A 13,756-nucleotide genomic window follows, 5' to 3' on the forward strand; every position below is an offset into this window, starting at 1 on the left:
GAAGAGAGGTTGAATTATGGTTTCACTTCTGATGCATTATGCCATTGGAGAAGGTGACAACTCTTACTGTCACGGTGAGACATGGGATCAGAAATAGTTCTGAGTTGTGGCAAGAAGCAAAGAGGGCGCTCTGCTTCTATGATGCAGCAAACCATGGAACTAGTCCTAACCCAGCCAGCTAGCTCTCCTGTAAGCAACCAGGCAGGTGAAATGAAAAACTGGCTCAGAGAAGCCTTTGAAAACTGGGCTCATTAGGGTAAGACATCGTCTCGACTGAACCCTATAGCTGTCCTCATAGGGCGTTTGAGAGAAGTTTCCTCTGCAGAAGCGCAGCCCCCTACAGCCTTCTCTTCAGTTCTTACCATTATTCCTAAAAACTTTCCCTTCATAGCTGGAACTCCATAATCACTAACTGCTGAGGTGACAGGCAGTCTGTAATAACCTCACTTTACCTCATCACTCTGGGGCTACCTTATGCCTTATGAATATGCATAGGCAAGGGAATGACAGAGCTTTGATCCTCAGAGTCCTGGCCACTTCTCTGAACATAATGCTGGGGAGTGTGTTCTTCCATCCTCAGAATCTTTACGGCTGTGAACAGATGCTGCCTCACTCCCTGAGATAACTTCTGAATCCCATATTCCATGCTTCCAACACATCCTGCTGATGCCAGGCTTTAAAAATCCAGTTAGCAAACAGGGTTAGGGCAAAACTGAAACCCACTGCTGTTTTGATGTATGAAAGAGGAGAATTTGAGAGATTCAGAATGAGCGAAGTTCTGTTACAGTATCTGATGGTTGGTAACTCCAAGCATAGCAGAGATAGTGTCCCATTAATTGCACTCAAATCTTAAGGAAAGATGACCATCTGTTCTTCAAAATCCATCACAAATGTTGTCTTATTGATTTCCTTCATGCTAAATGTTAAACCACTCTTTCAACATTTTCTTGCCTTGATCATAATTCGTATGCTGTTATTCATTAATTGATATCTCTGTCTCTCCCCACTAGTCAGTAAATTCCTCAAGGGTAGGAACCATCTCTTGTTGATCTACTTATCCTTCAGCTGTGCCTGACATGGTAAGACTCTTACTATATGCTTGATAATTGACTGGACAAATGAAAGAGCCATGACTGGACAAAGAATTTCTCTTTTCAGATTATGGTATTGCTACTGGTTATGCATTTCATTTTAAGAGAAACCTTATCAAGAGATGGTGTCATATCGAAGGAGGAATTTGTGGCAGGTATTTTGGGACAATTGTTCTTTACAAACATTATGCTTAAAAAGATGTTTCCTTTATACAAAGTTGGCATCTAATATACATATGTTAAATCAACTGAACTGAATTTATAGAACAGTAGAAAGAGCAAATCTGGCTATAGTACTGTTTTTGCCACTGATCTAGAGCAAGGAGGTTGACTTATAAAGTCCCTTCTGGCTCATTTGTTCTATAGCTTTGTGAATCTATATGTGGAATTAAACTATGCATTTATTTTCTAATAAAATTAGTGAAAACCCAGCCCCCCTCAAAGCAGAGCCTACTGCTCTGATAAGAAAAGAATGTAAGGAATTCTATCTGTTAGGCTCCATTGGATATGGATTATTTTGCAGTTGTGACACTAATCTCAGGAAAAGCTATTGTTTAAACATTAGATTCATGATAGATATAAATATGAACCCATATACTTTGTGTTGTTTAAATGGATGTAATTCTAACACCTTCAGAAAGCCTCATAGATTGTTGGAAAATTTCTGTGGGACCAACAATGAAATTGTAACATAATCTATTGTCTGATCTCTCTTTTTTTTTTTTTTAAATATTTTTATTTATTTCTAGGAGAGAGAGAGAGACAGCGTGAGCAGGGGAGGGTCAAAGAGAGAGGGAGTCACAGACNCAAAGAATACATGCACCATGATGTTATCATTTTCTACAATCACAGAGTAATCTGCAATCTACAGTCATCAAATGATGGAAACAGCCAAAATGTCTATTGCTTTGTTTCTTTTTCTTTTTTTTTAATGTTTTATTTTATTTCTAGGAGAGAGAGAGAGACAGCGTGAGCAGGGGAGGGTCAAAGAGAGAGGGAGTCACAGACTGAAACAGGCTCCAGGCTCTGAGCTGGCAGTCAGCACAGAGCCCGACGCGGGGCTCGAACCCACGAACCGCGAGATCATGACCTAAGCGAAAGTCGGACGCTTAACCGACTAAGCCACCCAGGCGCCCCTCTATTGTCTGATCTCAAGGGCTTTATTGCTCTATTGCTCTATTGCTAAGAGAATAAAATAATATCTTGGTAAACTGGAATCTATGAGAGTCACTGATTGTTAATTAACCTCTACATTGTTATACTTTTGCTGAAAACACCATAATAGTATTGCTTTGATTGATAAGAACAATTCTACAACATATGTCCAATAAGTACTGCATATAACTTACTACCACAAAATCTTATATTGATTCACTTACCGATATTAATTACTGCATGATGACATATATGTATATTTACTGTAACTCTGCTGTTAGGCTTGATCAGATTCAAGCCCATAGACTTGTGCCCTGAAACAAATTGGATGGTGCTAGTGTAGAAGGAAGAGCACAGATGTGATCTAATCAGAAAGGCTCAGAGTCTTAATCAGAGCCTTAATCAGCGAATGTTCGGGTTCTCTGTCATTTTGACGTAATTTTCAAAGCAAAAATGAACTTTGCAATAATAAGATTTGAGGTTTAGAAAGTCATGTACAATTGGGCCATTAGGTTTGCATCAGAGAAGAAAACTGTCAGGAAAGAGGGGGAAACAACCCCACCCCCAGGAGTATAACCTGGGACTCCAACAATAAACCAGGGTTAGAGAAGCCATGGTCAAACTTCAGGAAACATCTGGGAACCTTGCAAATGTTGTACCTGCTCACAGACTCAGATGCAGTAGGGCTTGGGATGGGCTTTAGGAATCCGAGTTTTTAACAAGCACCCTACCAAATAGAGAATTCCTTAAAAGTGAGGAGTTATCCCCAGGTAAAACATTTCAGTCATTTGTGTAAAAAGTTATTTTTCCCAAGAGAATAAACAGATTTTTTTAAAATTGGGTTCATTGCCTCAGACTTTAAGGGCATTACATATGTAGGCATAGTGACCTCAGGATATGTTATAACCTCTTGTTTCTGTCTTGGTTTTTAAAAAAGTTATAGCTTTTTATCAGGTCAAATAGAATTTTTAAAGCATGTTTTAGAAGTTTGAGCCAAATTTCCAACATCAATTTTTTTCAAGTTTGAATTTTTATTGGAAAAGCAAAGTTTATTTATTCATTTCCCATTTATAATCTAATTTTTCCCATTTTTAATCTAATTATGTCAAGCTGTATTTTATTCATGAAAGGTATAAAAATGAATAAAATAGCCCCTGTCCTCAAAAAGCTTATAATCTCCTAGTGGGTGATAGGTGTACAGGTAAATAAGTGTAATAAAATGTGATTGGTGTTATTATTAGAATATGCTTAGTATGGCTGGAACAGAAGAACTGAGTCAACTCTCACTGGGTGGGAAAAGGGTCCCAGAAAGGCTGCTCAAGGAAGTAGATGCTTGATCTGATTTTTTTTTTTTTTTGCTTTATTGAGATATAATTGACAAATAGCATTATGTAAGTTAAAGATGTTAAATGTAATGGTTTGGTATACATACATATTGTGAAATAATTACCACAGTAAGGTTGGTCAACACATCCAACACCTCACATTGTTACCTGTTTGTGTATGTGGGGTGGGGGGGGGGGTAAAAATACTTTACTCTCTTAGCAACTCTCAAGTACACAGTACAGTATTGTTAACCATTGTCACCATGCTGCACAATCCCTAGAACCTAGTCATTTTATAATTAAAGGTTTGTGTGCTTTGACCAACATCTACCCATCCCTAGCCCTTGGCAATCACCAATTTACTCTTTGTTTCTATGAGTGAATTTGACTTTTTTAGAATCACAGGTAAGTGGTATTATACAAGATTTGTCTTTCTCTATTTGACTTATTTCCCTTAGCATAATGCTTTCAGGGTCCATCAATGTTGTCACATATGGCAGGATTTCATTATATATATTATATAATATTCATATGATATATCATATTATCCATTTGTCTGTCCATGGATACTTTGGTTGTTTTCATGTCTTGGCTAGTTTGAACAATGCTACAATGAACATGTAGGGACAGATATCTGTTGAGATAGTGATTTTGTTTCCTTTGGTTGTACATCCAGAGTGGGTTTGCTGGATCATATGGTAGTTCTATTTTTTTTTAAGTTTGTTTGTTTGTTTATGTTATTTCTACACCCAATGTAGGACTTGAACTCATGACCCTGATATCTATTTTCAATATTTGGAAGATCCTCCATACTGTTTACCATAGTGGGCACACTAATTTATATTCTTACCAGCAGTGCACAAAGGTTCCCTTTTCTGTACATTCTCACCAACACTTGTTGCTTGTCTTTTTTATACTAAGAATCCTAATAGATGTGAGACAATATCTCATTATGATTTTGCGCTTTCCTGATGTTAGTGATGCTGAGCACCTTTCATGTACCTGTAGGCCATAGTGTGCTTTTGGAAAAATCTTTGGAAAAAATGGCTATTTAAATTCTTTGCCCGTTTTAAAGTTGGATTATTTGTGGATACTGCTATTGAGTGATATGAGTTCTTTATATATTTTGGATATTAACCCCTTATTAGATATATGGTTTGAAAATATTTTCTCTCATTCTGTGGGTTCAGATTTGATTTTGTTGACAATTTCCTTTTCTGTGAGATGCTTCTTAGTTTCATGTAGTTCCACTTGTTTATTTAATTTTTATTGCTTGTGCTTTTGGTGTCATATCCAAAAAATGTTGTGAATACCAATGTTAAGGAGCTTTTCCTGCTGGTTTTCTTCTAGTAGTTTTACAGTTTAATGTACAACATTTAAGTCTTTATTTTGAATTAATTTTTGTAACTAGTATAAAATATGAGTTCAATTTCATTCTTTTGTATATAGTTACTCAGTTTTTCCAGCACCATTTATAGAAGAAACTGTCTTTTACCCATTGTAAATTCTCACCTTCTTTGTTATAAATTAATTGACCACATATGCATGGGTTTATTTTGGGGCTCTTTATTCTGTTGGCCTATGTGTCTTTTTTAAATGCCAGTACCATAATGTTTTGATTACTGTAACTTTGTGATATGATTTGAATCAGGAAGTATGATACCTATAGCTTTATATATTTTCTCAGATGGCTTTGGCTATTTGGAATCTTTTGTGGTTCCATACAAATTTTAGGACTGCTTTTTTCTACTTCTGTGAAAATGACATTGGAATCTTGGTAGAGATTGCATTGACCTATCGGTGGCTTTAGGTAATATGGACATTTCAATGATACTAATTCTTCTGATTCATGAACATAGGATATCTTTTCATTTGTTTCTGTTTTCTTTAAATTTTCATCAAAGATTTAAAATTTTCAGTGTATAGCCCACTGTCTCCAGAAATGTGGGTGCTACTGGGTCCTATAGAATATGTAGATCCTGCAAATGCCCCCACTCTTATTCGTGTTGTGGCCTCTGTGGCCTATAGAAGAAATGGGGGAAATTTCCTCTGATGTCTAATATACAGACAGTTCTAGTTGGGGAAACCCACACGCAGAGAAACTCAAGTTGCTATTCAACCCAAATACTGATGCCATCTGTATGGAAAGAGGAGCAAGCTAAGCAGCCTTTGAACTGCTTTGAACTCAGAGCAGTTTTGCTGGTGATCACTCATGAGCTCTAGCCATTAATCCTGGGCTGTCCTAAAGAGATTAACCCAGAATTTAGACACTGGGAAGCCAAAGGGTAGATTATCATAACTAAGCCCTGTGGTATCAGGATATGTAGAAAGACACTTGGGCTCACCTCAAGAGCCTTGGGTGATCCTCACTGTTTTCCATGTCCTGGCTCATAAAGCACTGGTTGGTAGAAAGGAAAAATGGAATATTAAAGCAACATATTAGATTATTAACAGGGAAAACCACCTTGGCCAGGTGTACTAATGTGCTGCCACAGGCTTTAGTGCATTTGAATGATCAAACAGTAGGATCTGTGGCCCCATATGCCAGACTGGGGACCCCTGCTGAGGCACCCAATACTATAAAGGTATGGAAGTGTAGGGAGACAGTTATGGCCCCAACTCTCACACTGTGGATTAAACTATGGTGCTGAGAACACCAAAAGGTGTTGTCTACTGGAATTTGCCATGGGATATCCTCTAGGATAGGTGAGTTACTTTGTACACTTGTGTAAGGGGGATCTACTCAATATCTACTGGGATCCTGTTGTTCTACTGAAAGTCAGACCTGTTGAAATTTACTATACCTGGAATGGAGCACACCCCATCGAAAGAGGGGAGAACATGGGGGTCCTGGTCTGTCATATTCTGCCCCAGCCTATCTCCTCATGCCTGACAGTGCTGTTCCTCTCTGCCAACATGCACAACCGGGTTAAGTTCCTAAAGCGGCTGGTCTCCCACTTCTTCAAGGCCATAAGGCACTGACACCCCCCTGGCAATCAGGAGACTGATCCCTAGCCTGGGAATAAGCCCTAGCAACTGACTCTGCAGTAGATTAGTAGATAAAGCAGATTGAGTGCATCTACTGTAGAGCCTTGGAATGGTTGGAATGGCTTAAAATTTGCCCTTAAAATACAATGACTTTGTAAATGTAGTAACAGAATGTCATATGATTCTGTTTGTTTGTTTGTTTGTTTCTTTTTAGGTGGAGTCTTTTCAGGTTTCATCTATATAATAAGATCATGTTATTTGCAAATGTGTGATTTTACTTCTTCCTTCCTGATTTGGAAGGTTTTTATTTCTTTTTCTCGCTAGATTGTTCTGGTAGGACTTCCAATACTATGTTTAATAGACGTGGTGAGAGTGGACACCCTTGTCTTGCTCCGGATCTTATAGCAAAAGCTTTGAGCTTTGACTACTGAATGTGATATTCCCTGGAAACTTGTCATATATGGCTTTTATTATAAAGTAAATTCTTTTTCTTTTTAAATGTTTTATTTATTTCTAGGACAGAGAGAGAGAGACAGCGTGAGCAGGGGAGGGTCAGAGAGAGAGGGAGTCACAGACTGAAACAGGCTCCGGGCTCTGAGCTGGCAGTCGGCACAGAGCCCGACGCGGGGCCCCGAACCCATGAACCGCGAGATCATGACCTAAGCGAAAGTCGGACGCTTAACCGACTAAGCCACCCAGGCGCCCCTAAAGTAAATTCTTTTTATATCAAATATATCGAGAGTTTTGAATTTTAAATTCTTTTTCATCTATTGAGATGATTATATTTTTGTTTTATTATATTATAATAAATACAATATAAATGTTTATATCATATGCAAAATTATATTATATTTCAGTCTGTTATGATGTGTGTCACATTTATTTATTTTTGAATGTTGAACCATGTTTGCATCCCTGGAACAGATCCCCACTTAATCATGGTGTATGATCCTTTTAACATGTTGTTAAATTCAGTTTATATATACTTTAATTGAGAGAGAGAGAGAGAGAGAGACAGAGGGAGAGAGCGAGCATGAACAGGGGAGGGACACAGGGAGAGAGGTGAATCTCAAGCAGGCTCCACGCTCAGCACGGAGTCTGATGTGAGTCTCGATCCCATGACCCTAGAATCATGACCTGAGCCCGAATCAGGAGTTAGATGCTCAATTGACTGAGCTACCCAGGTGCCCCAGTTCATATTTTAGTTAGAACTTTTGCATCTATGCTTATTAAGAATGTTAGTCTATAATTTTCTTTTCTTGCAGTGGCCTTGTTTGGTTTTGGGGTAAGGGTAATGCTGGCTTTATAAAATGAGTTTGAGAGTGTCCTCTCCTTTTCTTTCTTTCTTTCTTTCTTTCTTTCTTTCTTTCTTTCTTTCTTTCTTTCTTTCTTTCTTTCTTTTCTTTTTCTTCTTCTTCTTCTTCTTCTTCTTCTTCTTCTTCTTCTTCTTCTTCTTCTTCTTGGAAGAGGTCAAGATACTCATTCTTCTTTAAATGCTTGTTAGAATTAACCAGTGAAGCCATCTGGTCCTGGGCTTTTCTTTGTTGGGAGGTTTTTGATTAGTGATTTGATCCCCTTACTCATTATTGATCTGCTCAGATTTTCCATTTCTCCATGGAACGTTGGCTGTCTGTGTTGGTTGTAGGTGGATTAGGTGGAAGAATAATACTTTCTAAGGTTCACAGGATGGCTGTAGGAGGACCACAGAGGGATGCGAGTGTGGGCACGGGTGGTCAGCAACAATTTATTAGGGCAAGTGATTTAAATTTTATCCTATAGATTATTAGAAGCCCCTGGTAAGGATTTTAAGCAGTGAATGGCTTTGATGGTTAATAAACATGTATCATTACTTAAAAGTTCCCTCCCCCCAAATTTGCTTGAGTCTCCTATGAGTCAAAAAGAGAGATTTAGTGCTCGCTTCGGCAGCACATATACTAAAATTGGAACGATACAGAGAAGATTAGCATGGCCCCTGCGCAAGGATGACACGCAAATTCGTGAAGCGTTCCATATTTTTGAGCACTGAGTGTTATGTGGAAACTAATTTGACAATAAACTATTTGTAAAAAAAAAAAATAAGAGAGATTTAATGGGACGGTTCAATCAGATACTTCCTACTCTGGTGCCTTTGTTTATTATCAGCAGATAGGCAAATTTAAATATAGCAAATGTCTTAAAAAAGAAGATGAGCTTATTTATTGACAAATTCACTCTCTCATTGTCAGATTTTATGGAAGTAACCAAGTTATCTGTTTATTGTTTTCCCTAAATTTGGGATTGAATGTTCCTTGGGCACCTCTGCGGCTCAATGAAAACCTTTAGAAGTATCTATAGAGCTATAAATCTTACCAAGTCTGCCTTGAGAGATGAAAAAAGTTCAAATAAAATGTATGAAAATCAAAAGCTATCTGCCTGTCCAAAGATTAATTCTAATCCAAACAATGCATCCAGCTCAGCATTATGGAACCACAAAGAACATATAAAGACATTGGTTATATCTTAGTGCAAACTTCAGGAGTTTTTCTGTTTATCTATCTATCTATCTATCTATCTATCTATCTAATTAATTGAGCGATTGATTTTGTCTTGAGCATTGAAAACCAGTGTAAACTATAAAGACCCTATAAAATTAGATACAGACAAGTATATTGTTTTATTTGATTTGTATTATACTCATTTACTTAGTTTATTTTTGTACAATATTTTAAAAAATTATTTTAAAAGAGAGAGTGTGTGCACTAGTGAGGGTGGGACAGAGGGAGAGGAAAAGAGAATCTTAAGGAGGTCTGCGCTCAGTGTGGAGCCCATTGTGAGGCTTGATCCTATGACTCTGGGATTATGACCTGAGCCAGATTCAAGAGCTGGACACTCAACCGACTTAGCCACCCAAGTGCCCCTAGGTACAACATTTCTGTAAAGCTAACTCAGCATTTATTAGCTCTATTTACAATTCCTCTATGAGAAATTATTCAAAAGTCATTTCTCCTGTGCTGGATTCAATGCTTAAAATACCAAGCATAGATGAAGCTGTTTAACAAAATGTATGCTTCAAAGAGAAATTCTTTATATGCAAAGCCTTAGTATGTAAAGATAAAAGTAAACCTGACCTAAGTCTAAGTGCTGGCTCCTAGACTACGTCCTGTGCCAAGAAGACATTCTGGGAGCATTCCTCGGGCTGAGCCTTGGGTCCCTTCTGTGGCTGGGAAGGGGAGGATTGAGAAGTAAAAGTACAGTCTGATGTGAGGGTGGTAAGAAGAGAAATGGACAACACTCTTAGTGAATGGAGTATTTATTTAGCGATGCAAAGATGCCACAGGTGTGGCCAGCAACTCTTGGGCTGGTGGCTGTGCTCTTCAGCCTGTTTTCTAATAGAATATAAAACCTGCTCAAATATTTGACTAATGATTAAATGAGTAAGTAAGTGACTTGAAATGGAAGAGCGAGCATAAACTAACCACCTATAAAGTCCAAGTTCATTTGATTAATGACCGTTGGCACTTTAGGTGAGATACTAGCAGTATCAGGATAAAGAAGAGGCTCAAAATCTAAACTGTACACTCCAAAGAAACTATAAACCTGAGGAGTAGAAATTTCATATGTTTTTGAGTAAACATTTGAGTGTTTGCTTTGAAAACATACTTGAGAAATACTCTTTGGGTAATCTGTCTATGCTTGTCCCATTAAACAAAATGCTTTGTATATATTTGAAAGAGATGACTCAAAAGTTCCATGTTTTGCTGCATATAAAGTTGGATTTGTTGGTGTGTAGAAACTATCCTGTGCCTCCCTAATATTCACTAAAGATAAATTGGTGAAAACTCCATGAATTTGGCACTCGTATTAATTAACATTCCTTCATTTGCAAGTGTTAGAAATCTAACTCTATCTAGTTAACGCAGAGAAGAAAAAATTAGCTCATGTATCTAGGAAGGTGATGGGAGTTAATATTCGTTTTGTACCTACTATGTGTCCAAAAAACCTGTACTCTAGAATCCAATGATCTGGGTCCCGATCTTGGCTTTAATCCAATGGTCTGGGTCCCAAGAATCCTGACTTTGTTTCTTCCTAGCACTATGAATTTAGGCAAGTTATTTTTTCTTTGTGCCTCAATTTCTTTATTTGTGAAAAGAAGATAATAATAGTATATACTCCATAGTGTTGTTGCAAGGATTTAGTGAAGTACTATGTCTGAAGTGCTTAAGTAATGTTACCATTTCCTTAATCCTGGCAACACTACAATGAGGAAGGATTCGTTTTACAAAGGAACAAACAGAGCCAGAAAACATAAGCGATTTTCCCAAGTTCCCACGCTAGTTGAGATGGCACCGTCTTTTTACCTATCTCTCTTGGCTTCTGATGAGTGATAAACATGCTTTGAGAAGATTAATCTGGTGCAGAATTGTCAAGTGAGTTAGAAAGGAGCGTGGAAAGCAGCCCAATAAGAGGCCATAGCAAAGATCCATCTCGGAGGTTATGAAGATCGGAGTTTGTATAGCAGAAGCTGGAAGACATAGGGCAGAATGGATTTGGAAGATACTGTGAGTTGGTTGGACCTAGTGATGGGTTGTATGATAAAGGAAAAGGTAATTGAAGGTGACTGTGGCAAGACCGGATGCCCAGCAGCTGGCCAATCCCCAGGGCCCGGTGTATAGCATATGCTTGATTGGGTTTTTATTTTTCAGTGAATGAATAAATAACAATTAGACCTTCAGTGGAGCGTCCAGGAGAATAGTGTTGTAGGGAAATTCAGGAGAAAAAGCAGGGAGGGAGGTGGATGTGTTTCATTTTAGGAGCACTCACTTGGGGAAGCCAGCTAATATCAGGAGACCCTGGAAAGGGAAGATTAGATGCCGTTTCAGTAACAAAAGTTAGAGATTTCAAATTCTTCCGGGTGAATGTGGATTTTGAAGCCACATGATAAAATGAGATTTCTAATGGAGAAAATACCCAGAAGAGAAGAGAGACAAAGACAGATCAGTTGGGTAAGACTGGTGCGGTGGGTTGCTCGGGAGCGGCCACACAGAGTGGAGATGAGCCAGACACCGTCCAGAAGGCAGAGATGCAAGGGCACCTGGCAGCCTGGCTGAGAGCCAAGCAGTATGAGGCAGGGGGTCCACCTGACTTGAAGATGGAGCCCATCAACAAGAGCTGTTTCCATTAAATAATGGGAAAGGAAGATAGATTCCCTTGGGCAGAGGCAAGGGTAGATGAGGCTACCCAGCTGGTGGGGTTCTCTCCTTCCAGCTGTGGCTGGTGTTGATAATGGCCCCATCTTGTCAGACTACATATACTCAGATATAAGCCTACCTACTGCTGCAGCCAGACACACACTTTGTTTCTGAGGAGAGCGTAGCTCAAATTCATATTTTCTCTTTCACTCTTCAACTGGCCCAAGTCAGTCCCTTGGGTCCATCCTGGCCCCCCTCAAACCCCAGAGCTAAGAATCCCTCCCAAATAAATTACCTTATGTGTTATAGTTCTATCTGGAAGGGGCCAGAGAGAAAACAAGAGAAGCCCACAAGGCAGGCAGCAGGGAGATGTTTATAATCTTTTTGCTTCTCCCATCAAGCTTTCATGTTCTTATTTTGTCTGACTAAATGCAGCAAGGCCAACTAAAGAATGAGACCCCAGGTTTGCCAAAGAAGTGGTGTTAGAAAATGTTTTAGGAATGTGGAGATTTTCACATAGCCACACACTGTGTGGCAGGCCCAAGTAGAAAAGATGGTAAGTCCCGGTGGACCATCTTATTTAGATTGTGGACAATGAGGACTTGGGTGCCTGTGTGTTAGGTCCATCTGTGTGCTAGAATGAGGGTCTCTGGGTCAGGAGAGAGCAGAGGCAGTGATAGCCCTTGAATTGCCAGTCCTCTTCTTCCTCTTTCCATAACCAATCCCTGCTAAACATCCTGTCCCCCTTACCACACCCCATTCCATACCCCTGTTACTCTCTCTGAGCTTCTTATGGGACAGCTGAAGCCTCCCCCAGCCTCTCCTTTCTTCCTTCTTGTTTACACACTGCTCTCAGATTAACCTTCTGGAAACTCAGCTTTATATGACTCCCCACATTAGTGGCCCTGGAGCACAATTATAAGTATTAAAAAAAACTTTATATAACAATAAAGTCCTACTTTCCACCCAAATTTCTTTCCAAATCCTGCAATCCACATCATCAAAACAGCATGGGAGGCAAGAAAGAATGTATTTTCCCTTTATTTCTAGTGCAATCTATTTTTCCCCTTATACATAAAAATCTATACTGCTATACATTAGCAAATTTTACCCAGTAGAATGTTATTGAGGTTGTATATAATATATACTCGTTTTGTTGGAGATGGATACATCTATTTCTATGCATCACAGTTCAGTGTAACTGCTCCACAAAGAAAGAAAATGTAACCTACCATCCTTAATGCTATTTTAACAAAATGTTTTAAATTGTATTTCTTCCAGTTAATGGTGTAGAAAGAAAAATGGGGAAAGCACATGTATTTTCCTAGAACGAACCATCAGAGATGGCTTCAATAAGTGGAACAAATGACTTTGTTTGAATGTTCCCATTCACATAGGATTACACATTCAAATAAAGCTGTGTACACTTATTTGAATATGTAATCAAGGAGCTGAGCAGAAGTGGCACCTATTTCCAAGTAACAGTCCTCATTTACACATGTGGGCACCTCAATGTGTTGTTAAAAAAGCAGAAAATAGTTCTTTCTGTATGCATCTTATGCAAATTTCACAGCTATTGCTATTGTTTATCAACTTCGTTGTTTCTCATGCACAAGGCACCTGTCCGTATTAGCAGTAATGGTGCAACCTGATGAAGGCTATATTTAAGTTTCTCAAGTTTCTTGGGCCTTTGAGAAAGTCTGGCCTCACCCATTCCTTCATTTTTCATTCAACAAGTATTTGATTGTTGCTGGGTTACAAAGGTGTTTGAGTGAACCATCTAGGCATTTTATAGTGCCTGTTCCTACCGGTCTCAGTACTGTTTGTTGGGATGAATCTGTTGTGGTCCATGACCCAAAGCCTTTTAGGTCAGTGACATTTGTAGGCAACCATGTGGTTCTTAAGGAATGGAGGTGGAGGCAGGCAGTTGCTCATGCTGTCATGTGCATGATGTGGCACAAAATATTTAACAATTCATTAATCAAACTAAAAAAAAGTTTTAAATGCGGTCTACCCTAATTCTATCCTC

The 13,756-nt window shown here is 38.8% G+C and overlaps 1 non-coding gene across 1 annotated transcript; it reads left to right on the forward strand.

The window, feature by feature from the left end:
• Positions 1–8,469: 8,469 nt before the first annotated feature.
• On the forward strand, positions 8,470–8,576 carry LOC120244237. Its single transcript, XR_005531511.1, has one exon. It is a non-coding gene; the product is annotated as a U6 spliceosomal RNA (small nuclear RNA).
• The last annotated feature ends 5,180 nt before the right edge of the window (positions 8,577–13,756 follow it).

The sequence above is a fragment of the Hyaena hyaena genome, unplaced genomic scaffold, assembly GCF_003009895.1.
Source record: "Hyaena hyaena isolate Hyena2069 unplaced genomic scaffold, ASM300989v1 scaffold_376, whole genome shotgun sequence".
In the NCBI taxonomy this organism is placed as follows: domain Eukaryota; kingdom Metazoa; phylum Chordata; class Mammalia; order Carnivora; family Hyaenidae; genus Hyaena; species Hyaena hyaena.